The sequence below is a fragment of the Sminthopsis crassicaudata genome, chromosome 3 (assembly GCF_048593235.1).
Source record: "Sminthopsis crassicaudata isolate SCR6 chromosome 3, ASM4859323v1, whole genome shotgun sequence".
NCBI lineage: Eukaryota > Metazoa > Chordata > Mammalia > Dasyuromorphia > Dasyuridae > Sminthopsis > Sminthopsis crassicaudata.
The window spans coordinates 404,807,473-404,819,837 of record NC_133619.1 but is presented as its reverse complement, the minus strand read 5'-3'; positions in this window follow the sequence as shown (position 1 = coordinate 404,819,837).

The following is a 12,365-nucleotide window of genomic DNA, read 5'->3' as shown; positions in this document are numbered from 1 at the left end:
GGGTCAATTTTGTTTGTTTTTCAGTCCTAGGTGCAGGAAGTTGAGTCTCCAAGACAGCATCTTAAGCCATAGAGAGCTTGTAATCCAGGATTCCAAGCTGGAATGTTACAAGTAGCCCAGCAGAAAAGCTAATAAACCAAGGTCCCTTCTGAGCTTGGAATCTGGAATTTTGATGGAACTAATGTTTTGTAGGAACTGAGTTACACTGAGAGTCTAATCTCTTTTTTTCTACCAGAGAGACTAAGATGATGAAGGAAAGTGTATGCTCCTGAAGCATTAGGAGAGGGGACATAATTGCTTTTGTTATACCTTTGAAGTAAATGTTCCTTTCTAAAAGTAATTCTATTAAGTGGTTTAATATAGTTGAGGTAGATACCTAAAATCGGGGAAACACAATCCCTGGTAGCTTGAACAATGGTTCAATGGTAATAGTGGTAGAGAAGAGAGTTCTCTCAGGTACTAGAAAATCCTGGAGGTAGAGTGAAATTTAAGGTTTCAAATCCTGAAGCAAACTTGGCTTTGAGATTATGGAGACCAGAGAGTCTTTGTTACAGATCATATAGTCCTTACAATTGAGCCACATTCTCCTAAGTGCATCAACTACAGTTTAGAAAACACTTTAAATTGCATTAACTGTTTTGCTTTCTGGAGTATCTGCTTCAACAAGAAGTCAATAGACTTCAGATTAGACCAGGATTGCTAAATTGAAGATACCTTTCCCTCAAACCTTTAGGGAGAAGAGAAAGAGTTCATAGAATTTTACTGGGAAATGACTCCCAGTAATGTAGATGAGGATATGGTTGGCTTTAGTGGATGGGCAAGAAGCAGATATCTCAGTTTCTACTTGTCCTGTGTGTGTGTGTGTGTGTGTGTGTGTGTGTGTGTGTGTGTGTGTGCGCTCGCGCGTGTATGTGTGAAGGGATGTTATATATGAAAAAGTGGGAAAGGAGAAAGTGAATTCCTGACTTTGTCAAGATTTTTGTTTTGTTTTGTTTAATCAGAACTGTGATTTCACAAGTGTAGGGAACTAAAAATGAAGAAAACAATAATTTCTATCAATGTTCATCAGCTCTGCCATATGTAGTCTTGAAAGTTAGAGGTTAAGTAACTACCCAATAACTGATGGCCTATAAGTATCAGAATTATATCTGGAATCCAGATCTTCCTAATGTCATATCTCTACTTACTATGCTTCTTTTTTCAAGTACAAAATGAAGCTTCTACTCTATATCCAAACTTTAGTTTTCATCATAAATGTAAAGGTTCAAATCCTGGAGCAAACTGGCCTTCTACTCTTTACATTATAATTTTAATAGAAATCTAATAAATAACAACAAAAAATTTCATGTAGCAAAGAAAAATAGAAAAAGAGGATTATGTATGTATACATTGTATATACTCTATGGCTTTTCATTCTTTCAAAGGCTGCTTGCTGATTTTTGTACTAAATATATTTTTGACCTGAAAGAGTTAACTTATGCAGCTTTTCAAAGTACCCAACGCCCAGGGAGCCGTTTATAAACTGGGAGAATCTGACTCATGGACTAATATAATAAATATCATCCATTAAATGCACCTAGTTATCTGTAATATAATAATAATCCTATTGATTTAACAGCTGATAATACTTGGATTGTGGATTTATGCCATGTTACAACTGAGTTTGAAAAGAATTTTAAACTAACCCTACTGTGGGCAGGGCCCTGGTGGGCTTGTGAATGCCAGTTTGAAAGGAAAAAATGTGTGTGAGAAGCATGTGATGTTTGTGCAGTGGTTTGAGGGCTGGGTTTGGTAATTATACTCTCGAATGAGAAAATCCAATATGGCATAATGAAAAACACACCTCTGATCAGCTTCCAAAAGGAAGCCCCAATACAGGATGGACTTTGCCCAGCTGATTATATTCCATAAAGCACAGGCTTTCTCCACCCTTAAACCTATAAAAATTACAAGGACACAAACAAGAGACTACAGACATGTCTCCTCCTTTTGTTTCTATTAAGGACACTTCCCCTCTAAGCAATTCTTTTTATTATGCTTATTGCTCAATCTAATTATTAGACAAGTGTACAAAAGTGACTGAGAATGGAAAGAAGAAAGAGTGTGGGGGGGGGCAAATCAATAGTATAGTTTAAATCATTTTAATAAAACAGTATTCATAAAATGAGCAACTGAATCCATGTTTACAAGGATGAGTCGACTAAGAACTGGAGCAAGAAATTAAGTTGGTGATTTCAGTTTCAATATTTCTTCAGATTCAAACAAGGAAAGCTCAGTCCTGGAAGAGATGTGATGAGGGAAAGAGGGAGAGTCAGGGTTATTTTCTGAATGGGATCTATCCCAAGGATCATAGATTTAAAGAAGAAAGGGATTTTAAAAGTATCCTAATCCAAATTCTTCATGTTGCAATTTGGGAAATGGAGGACCAGAAATAGCAAATTATTTTCCCAGAGCATTAGTGGCAACTAATTCAAAGTCAGATCCTTTTGATACTAAATCAGATGGTGCCATGGGTTTCCCAATTGCTTTGTTAGTTGACATATCCCTCCTCATATATCATTGGAGCACCTATAAGTATAGCCCAGCAATTGACATGACCTCTAAGATTAGATATTGAAATTTAAATATGCTTAAATCTATAGATCCTGATAATTTCAGTCCTAGGATTCATAAAGAACAAAGAGAATAAAAATAGCAAAATTCAATAGCAATTATTATGAATAACTTATAGAACACCAATGTGGTCACCAACAACTGGAAAAAAGTCAGTGGCAATAAGGGTTGGTTTTTTTTTTTTTTTTTTTTTTTTGTATTTTTTAGGGAGATGGAGGGGGTGGGCCTAGAAATTAGAGACTAATCATATTAACTTTCATTCCTGGAAAAATGCTAATGTGTGTAGCATTATAAAAAATTGATTTGCAGATGGAACCTCTCCCTTTAATTCGTTTCAGACCCTCATTACCTCTTGCCTAAACTATGGCAATAGTCTTAACTTGTCTCCCTGCTTCTAGTTTCTTCCTACCTTCAACTCCTACAAACTCTCAGCCATCAGCTCTGCCACTTTCTGGCTGTGTGACCTTAGGAAAGCCAGTAAACCTCTCTGATCAAGTTTCATCATATTTAAAAATGAGAGATATTGGATTAAATTGTTTTAAGATCTCTTTCCACCTCCAATATTTTGTGACTTGGATCATTCTAAAACATAGATCTGACAGATTCAATTTAATACATTTTCAAATGCCTACTATCTGCAAGCCACTATGATAGGCACCAAGTATACAAAGATTTTTTTTAAATGGCAAAGTCCCTACTTTCAATGAATTTATATTCTACTGGGCTGGTGGAGAGGACAAGGCACATACAGATCAATTTAATATATGATAGAGGTTTAGAACTCCATGAAAAGTAATGAGAAGGGAGAGGACACTTTCTAGTGAGATAACTGAAATATATAAGGTTATAGATTTGGCTTACACTTAGGAGGACCATTTGAGCAGAACCTTAAAGGAGATTTTTTTTAAATTCTGAAAGTAAATGAGGAAAAAATGTTTTCTAGGCAGCAGTGTGTGTGTGTGTGTGTGTGTGTGTGTGTGTGTGTGTGTGGTGTCCCATCATTAAAGGCACAGAGGCAGGAGATTTATATCTCCTTTTGCTTAAAAACCTTAAGCATCTTCTCATTTACCTAGCAAATAAAATTAAAACTCACCCATTATTGAAAGCTCTCTGTGATTTAGCTAAAGAGGATTCTAACACATCCTTTAAAGTAATTGCTAATAGAGCTGTTTCTTCTCAATTTAAGGATATAAGCATTTAGTAAGTACTTACTGTGGTAAGTCTTGAGAATGTAGGTAAAAACAAAGATTATCCTCAAAGAACTTCTAATTGGGGAAAGTCAAGACATAGAAAGAAGCTAAAAGGCAGAGGTTGATGGAAGAGGAGAAGGTACCCACACAAGTGAGAAAAAAAGTTAGGAGGGTCAATGAAATCTAGTGTGGAATGAAGGAGTGAACATGGCTGGTTTGAGTCTTTCATAAAAATGGAGATTCTAGGAAGAATTCTCCAATTAAAGGAAGGGATTTCATGGTGGAGGTATCTTTCTAGGGTGAGAAGGCTACTGGAACATGGTAGGGAAAGGAACTCTCTCTTATTTCTTCAGTTCTTCAGTCTCCTTTGGGACTCATAAAGGATTTTGTTTATACCTCTTTTATGTACCTACCCGTATTAAGGTAAGTTTAGTAGGAAGAACAAATCAGAAGACCTGGGCTTGGGTACTGTCTCAGACACATATTTCCAACAGTAATGTCACAGGTCAGTCTTTTAACCTCTCAGTTCCTCAGTTTCCTTACGTGTAAAATGGAATCATAATATTTGTACTACTGACTTATAGAATTGTTGGGATAAAAGTATTTTACAAGCCATAAGATATAAGTTGAGATTTGTAGTTTAAGACCGTGTACATTTGTCCTGATATTGATAGTAAGCTCAAGGGGGAACATTCCTAGGTTATGATATATGTCAGAAATTCTAAAAGTTTCCCATTCATGACCCCCTTTTCACCTGAGAAATTTTTGTAGGCTGAGTTGTTTCTGTCATCATGTATGCATGTGTAGGACAAAGTGTGATGATGCTATATGAGCAAGTGTTGCCAGAAACATCTAGGATTCATTACTCTGCCAAAATTTTTGTGACCCCCCCGCCACACATTCAGTAATGTGATCTGATAACATCATGACCCTCAGTTTAAGAAGCTTTGAAATATGTGACTCTAAGTCAATTAGGCTCTCGATGCTACCTGATAAAGTTTTTATTTTATTGATTGACTTCCTATCTCATTTCTTGTAGTAATTGTTACAAATTTTTACTTTTGTCCTCTCATCTTCCTCCAAAAACCTTCTACATTAAGTAGATAGTCTAAAGGAGGACTTCACTAAGAAGATTAAGGCCATTTGATATGAGTTCCCTTAGCTCCCTTCTTTCATTCATCAAATCTTCTTATCATTTTATACCTATCATCCTTTCCTTCCCTTTCTTTAGTCAAAAAAGATGTATTACTAAGACTCCATAGTCTTAACCAAGTCCTTCAATCACCCTTTTCTTTCAAACATCTTTAATGCTTCCCTTTCCATTGACTTATCTCCAACTGTCTATAGATATGCACTCTAATCCTAAAAACAGCCTTCTCTTGACTTTCCTGTTTTATCTATCATCTCTTCTCTCCCCTACCATTTAATTGATTTAAAAGTGACACCTCTATTTCATGAGCTCCTCTTTTTCCTGAATTCTTTATAATCTAGCTTCCCATCCATACTTTATTGAAACAATTCTTTCAAAAGTCACAAGTGATCTCATCTCACCAAATCTAATAATCTCTCCTTTTCCCCCTCAACATTTTTGACCTTTCTGCTGATTTTCACATCATGACCTACTCTTCCAACTGAACACTCTCTTCACTTGGTTTCAGAAATTCCATTCTTTCCTGGTTCTTCTCCTACCTTTCTAATTACTCTTTATCTCCTTCATTGGTATCTCATCTTACTCCTAACCATTAAGGTAAACATTCCCCAAGGTTCCAGACTTCACCTTCTCTTTTTATTTTTTGCAATTTCACTTTTTCTCACTCTCATCTCTAGGCAGGAAGATCCCAAATCTCTATCTCCAAGCTTAGTGCTTTTTCCATTTCCACACCTGAAATCTTCAAATGTTACAACATACCACCACTTTTGCTGTCAGTCCCTCAAACTCCAAATGTGTAATAATGATTATTATCTTCCCTCCTAATTCTTTTGGCTTCTTTATCTCTGTGGCACCACTACTTGATCTAACACAAAAATCTTAGGTCACTTGTAATTTCTCCTTGTTCACTTCTTGATTCCAATCACTGTCCAACTTTTATAATTTCAAAATTCACACAATCTTTTTCATCTGTCTTCTTATCTATTCCCATATCTGCCATTTATCTAGATTATTGCAAGTCTTCTAATACTTCATTATCTCTCTTTCTGAATTGGGCAATCTGAAACTACCTTGTCTCTCCAACTTCATTTCATAATATATTTGCATACATTGTATGAGGTATACTAGCTCAAAAATGTAATGAAACTTTTGAGATATTCTCTCTCTATATACTCTATATTCCAGCCAAATTTGACTACCTTGCTCTTTCCTGCCTGTGTCTTTGTTCACAGTTCCCATTCTTTGCTTCTGAATTCCTAATTGTCCTTTGGGGCCCCAATCAGATGATCCTACTTCCAAAAGCCTTGCCTGCTTTCCCTGGTCAGGAATGATCTTGCTCCTCAATCCTCATGTAATATTTTTTTACAGGACTAATGTAGTTATCATTTAATATTGTGCTTTAAAGCCACCTTTCTTTGTTTCTACTCTTTCCTGCCCTAACTATCCACTTTAAATCTTGGAGTAGCAAGGACCTTGTTTTATATCTTTCCTAATTTCTACCACACTGTTTTAGTATAAAGTAATGGCTTAATATATGTTTTTTCAATGAGTGAATAAATGGAATTTCTGCTTCTTATCATCACATCCAATTCTTTCTTTCTCTTTGTCTTTCTGTCTCTCACTCTCCCTCCTTTCTCTCTCTCTCTCTCTCTCTCTCTCTCTCTCTCTCTCTCTCTCTCTCTCTCTCTCTCTCTCTCTCTCTCTCTCTCTCTCTTTCTCTCTTTCTCTTTTTCTCTCTCTCTCTCCCCTTTGGACTGAGGCTGCCCATATTTCTTTCTCCCCATTTCTACACATGCTTCTCTTGGATCTCCAGTACGTTACTTATGTTCTGGACCTACTTTTCTCTCTTCATTGTCTTGACCCAGAGAGTTTCCTTATTTACTATCCTTTAATGTTAAATCTCTTGATGACTTGTGCTAGTGAAGCTCATAACTTGCCAGACTTCAACCATGCTGCATACAGAATCTACCTTTTTGGCTCATACTTTTCAGAAGCACGATAAGTCTAGAGAGTCACACAATTGTGTTGATGCATTTCCGTTATAATTTTATCATCTAATATTATCTATATTATTGAGAGATAAAGAAAAGAGCAGAAGGAAATCATTGATATGGTATTTGTAGGAACATGCTCAGGAACTGAACAAAATATTTTTGAGAATGGTTTATGGAGTCAGGATTTTATGATCATAGATTTGATATAGATATTTATTTTTTGACAATAGAAATAATTTACAGCATTTAAAAAATGCTCTGCTGTCATGATCTTTATTCCCTGGGAACTCATGGGAACAGTTTTCAATAACCAGGTTGCAGACACAAGATAAATATTAACATAATTTTGATAAAGAACAATTCCTATCAGAAAACTAACTTCCTTTTTTTTTTGACTGAGAAGTCCAATCAATTAGGAATAAAATATGAATATGACACAAGCCATTCCACCTGGTGAAGAAGGAAGAGGCATTTTTAAAAAGAATGATCATTGAAGATTTCATTAAAAAAAGATGAGCTTTGAAGAATAGTTGAATTTTCCCCTCAAAGAAGTAGAGACAAGAAAATAAATAAAATATACATTATTTTATTTTCACAAGTCATCTACATAAATAATTATTCCAGTAGATTTACTATAGTAGATGTAGATATAGCTTATGATATGAAGTAGAGTATATTAATGTCAAAGGAGAGACCTATATAAAATACTCTAGGAAACTTTCAAGAGGATCATGTATCTGGAAGGCACTTACATAGTGCCAAATCTGGAGTACCAGGTCTGGAGTCATAAAGACCTGAGTTAAAATCTGGTCTCAGATACTTACTAGTTATGTGACCTTGAGCAAGTTACTTCTCTCTGTTTATCTGTTTCCTCATCTATAAAATGGTATAGAAGAAGAAAATGGCAAACTGCTTCAGTATCTTTGCCAAGAATATTCCAAATGGGATCACCAAGAGGTGGACACTGATTGAAAAAGACTAAATACAACACCAACACAACATGAAATTGGAATGAGAAAGGCCTCATACAATTTACAAATAAAGAAGCTTATACAATGAGATGTACCACCTTGAGAATGAGAACTTTCTTTTTTTCTTTTCTTTCTTTATCTCTTTCTCTCTCTCTTCCTTCTTTCCTTTCCACCCTCTGTCCTTCCTTCCTTATTTTCTCCTTCTCTCTCTCTTTCTTTCTTTTTTTCCTTCCTTCCTTCCTTCCTCCCTTTCTTTCTTTCCTTGCTTTCTTTCCTCAGACCTAGCCCCAAACCCATAATTTTTCAGAAACTCAATAAATATTTATTGAATTGCATTGCTTTGCATTCCATTATAATATGGAAGTTTAGGAGAAATATGAGATTAAGGGGGCAAATAATGAATTCCATTTTGGACATATTGAGTTTTTTTGTAAGGAATTATGCAGAAAGCACTAGAGCTCAGGTGAGAGATTAGGACGAGAATAATACCTTCAGTAATAATTTACCTAATATTGATTTTTTTAATGGAAGAAGGGGTTTAAAGACTAAGAACATCCAATATCTCAATCCTAAATTTATAAGTATTCAAATCTACACAACTATATAGATTTCTAACTGTGAGGTTAGTATTATTCTACTCATTCAAATTAATCATGTATGCTTTTTAAGGAGGGTCTTTACCAACATTCCTTTGTAATCTGGGAAAACAGGTCCAAAATCCAAGCCAGATTCCAAATAGTGAAATATTAATTTGCTTTTAGGATTCCTCCATAAACTTTCCATGTTTAGAATCTTTTTGAATTGTCCCTTGGGATATAAATATTTGTATTACACATATTCTATGTCTTTTAATAGCAACATGTAGGAATTCAGCAAAAAAAATAATGCCCTTGTAAATTTAATCTCTTCTGCAAATATAAAACATTTTTTGGATTGCTTTCCTCCACCCCTTAAAAAGATTGACATTACTAAACCATCAATTCCATTCCAAATACTCATTTCCAAAGAGACTTCTAAGTTACATCTTACATACTGTACATTCTCTGTAAAACACTTAACAAAAAATTAAGATATAATATATTTTTAACTAAAATACCAATAGCAAAATGCATTCTAAGGGACAAGTTTTGGAATCATTACTCATTTTAAACATGATTTTAATAGAATTTATTTATAGTAATGAATAATAAGAAATGATACATTTTAAAAATATCCAACAATCTCTTCTTTTTCATATAGATTATTAATATAAAGACAATTAGCAGACCAAACTCCATCCTGGTTCCTCAAAAAACAAAGGAATGAATTTTGAAAGGCTTGAATTAACTAATAAATGGTGATTTTTGTTCTTTGCTCATTAAGTATTCAGGAAGCCACCTACATGACATGTGTGTACATCTCTACAGCAGGGATAGGATGACCAAGGAAGTAAATCTTTCACTGCCATAGATTCTGTTGCAATAAAAGTGTTCTTTAGAAGTCTTTCAGGTACACCTGAAATTCCAGTAATGGGCCTTTAAACAGCAGGACTTAATGATTCTAAGTTTTCTATTACCTCCATTGTTTATATAACACAAAATAAAGCAAAAATAATAAAAGTTATTAAAAATCTGTGTCTGTCCTTGACAACAGAGAATTAATTAAAAATCTCTGCCTATGTTCAGTCTTACACATTTTAGGAACCTTAAATGTATTTGTCAAATGAAAAATGACCAGATGATAATGAATGAGCAAATCCCATTGGTAAATGGTATCAAATGTGGTCAGGATTCTCATCCAAAATTAATATTCAGGCCCTATGGTAAGGTAGATTTTGGAGATGGTATTATCATTGAATTACTACTCTCCATTTTGAAACTTAAATTATAGGTTAACTGCATGATGGCTAAATCTCTATTTTATTTTATATTGTTATATTGCCTCTCTGGAGAGGCAAGATGGCTAATGAATAGAGAAACAATTACAAAAATTAAGAAGACTTGGGGTTCAACACCAGTCTTTGACATTTTTGTTGTGTGTCTGACTCTGCAACTTACCTCTTTGGGTCCTATCTTAAGACTCTAAGGTGTGAAGTAGTTAGCAATCTTCATTTACAGAGGAAGTTTCCTCCCTGGAAGTTCCTTATTCCAATTCCTTATACCAGTGAAATCACAAAGCAGGTCTAAACTAAAAATGATAAAATCTCAAATCATTCATTAGGATTGAGGCGGGGGAAGATAAGGCTACTCTAGCAGAGTAGGCTCTTTCATGACAAGATTCCTTCAGAGCCCATTGAGTAGATTACTGGAATGATGGAATCAGGAGAAGGCACATAAGCAGAGTAAACTGTCAGAATACATGCTACTACCTTTTTTTTTTTTTTTTTTTTTGATGTTCAAGGTCTGAAACATTGGATCAGACCAAAAGTCAAATAATTCCCTGTCTATTCCTTTGTCCTGCTGCATAATCTGGAAATTGCCTCCCAGTCCAAGCCTCTACTTCGGTATTTGATTTCTGACTTTTGTCTCTCTTGGATTTTGGCCCTATGAAGAAATTTTAAGGCTTGAACAGCTTGACTTTTTGATTCTGAGTTTTTTGAATTTTAATTTAGCTCCTACTTCTCTTTTCTGCGGGAGGATTTCACCTCCTCAGTCATGTCCTTTTTCTTATCCCTATCACTAATTGGTTGTCCTTTCTCCCATATTTAATCCACTTGGTGGGATGTGACATAATCCCTCACATTAAGCGTGTCCCTTAGGAAGCTATTCCTAACTCCCAATAGCATTATCCTTCATCGACACAACCAGTTCTTGAGTTCCCTCCCTTTTATTTACTAAAGCTTGCTGAGCAGAGAAGAGAAATCCAGTAGGCTGCCTACCAGGGCAAGTGCTTGTCTATTCTCACTCTTACATACTCCCCTACCCTGACTCCAGCTGCTTCCTGGTGCAGCAAATGTAAATATTGTTCACAGTTGGGATCTGGATCCATGTTATTGGATGCATGTTAAACTCGGACACTCTTGTTCACCTTAAAACGTGCATGCTCCAAGCAAGCCAATTTTGGTGATAGAAATTGATCTAAAATATCAAGGCTGAATTTACCCATCCTTCCAATTCTTCCTCCCATTCCTGCCTTCTTGAATCACTGCTTAGTATCAGAAACATAGGGCCAGGCCACAGAAACCCAGAGTGGATAAAGGTAGTGAAAAGTTAACCATAACTAGTAAAGAGATAGTATTGAATGACACTATGCCTGACACATTAGAGATGCTTAATGAATGCTAGTTGATTGATTGATTAGTGAAATGTGAAGTCTGGAAATGTTGGTACTGTTTTGAATAAATTTTAGGCATGATTATTATGAACATTCCCAATTGATGGTTTTGGAATCCAATTCAGAGCTAAGCAACTTGTTTGGAAAAATGTCTTAGTATTAGTAACTTTGAAAGAATAAGGGTCATTCTACTAATACTTCCAATTAAAAAGCTTTTTTGAGTGGGCTAATCACATCATAATCACAATGAGTAGATAGTGAAGGAGACAGATAGACTGGAACCTTAGAGTTAAGTATTAGCCTTTTAAATAAAATGATATGGCCCTCCTTTGAAACCTAGGGACCCCTTCTCAGAAATTATACAGTAACTTTTTCTGTTCATAAAATAAAATAATAAGAATTAAAAGAAAACAAGCTGTACTAAAATATAATTATTAAAATATTTTAAAAATCCAAACATAGACCCTAATTCAAAATTCCTATCATAGAGGAAACTTGATAAAACTGGAATGAGAGCCATATAAACCAACCTTTGTGTCATGAATCAAATAATTACAATTTTAATTTAAATACTTCTTAAGGGCTGGACAATTAAAAAAAGGCTCACAACCTTATCATCCTTGACTTCTCACTCTCACTCTACCTTTATAATTCATTGTCAAATCTTGTTTCTACCTTCACATCTCTCAAACACTCTATCTCTCAGATATATACCCTTCTTTACAATCACAGAATGACCATCCCACCCAGGCCCTCATCACTTCTTACCTGAATTATGCAACAGCCTTCTAATTCATCTCCCTGCTGCAATCAGCTGCCAGTGATTTTGCTAAAGCACAAGTCTAACCATGTCATTCCCCATTTAACAAAAACCCTTGACTCCTTATTACCTCTAAGATGAAATATAATTTTTTTGTTTGACAATTTACACTCTTTTTTTATCTGGCTGTAGCATAGTATAGACCTGAGCACAAATCTGACCTCAGATTACTACTATATGTGTGACTTTGTGCAAGTCATCTTAATCTGTTTGCCTCAGTTTCCTCATCTGTAAAATGTGTATAAAAATAATAGTACCTGTTCTGTAGGGTTTTTGTGAGGATCTAATGAGTTAATAATTGTAAAGTGGTTAATATCATGCCTTGCACATGATAAATGCTATAAAAATGCTAGTTGTTTATTATTGTTGTTATTA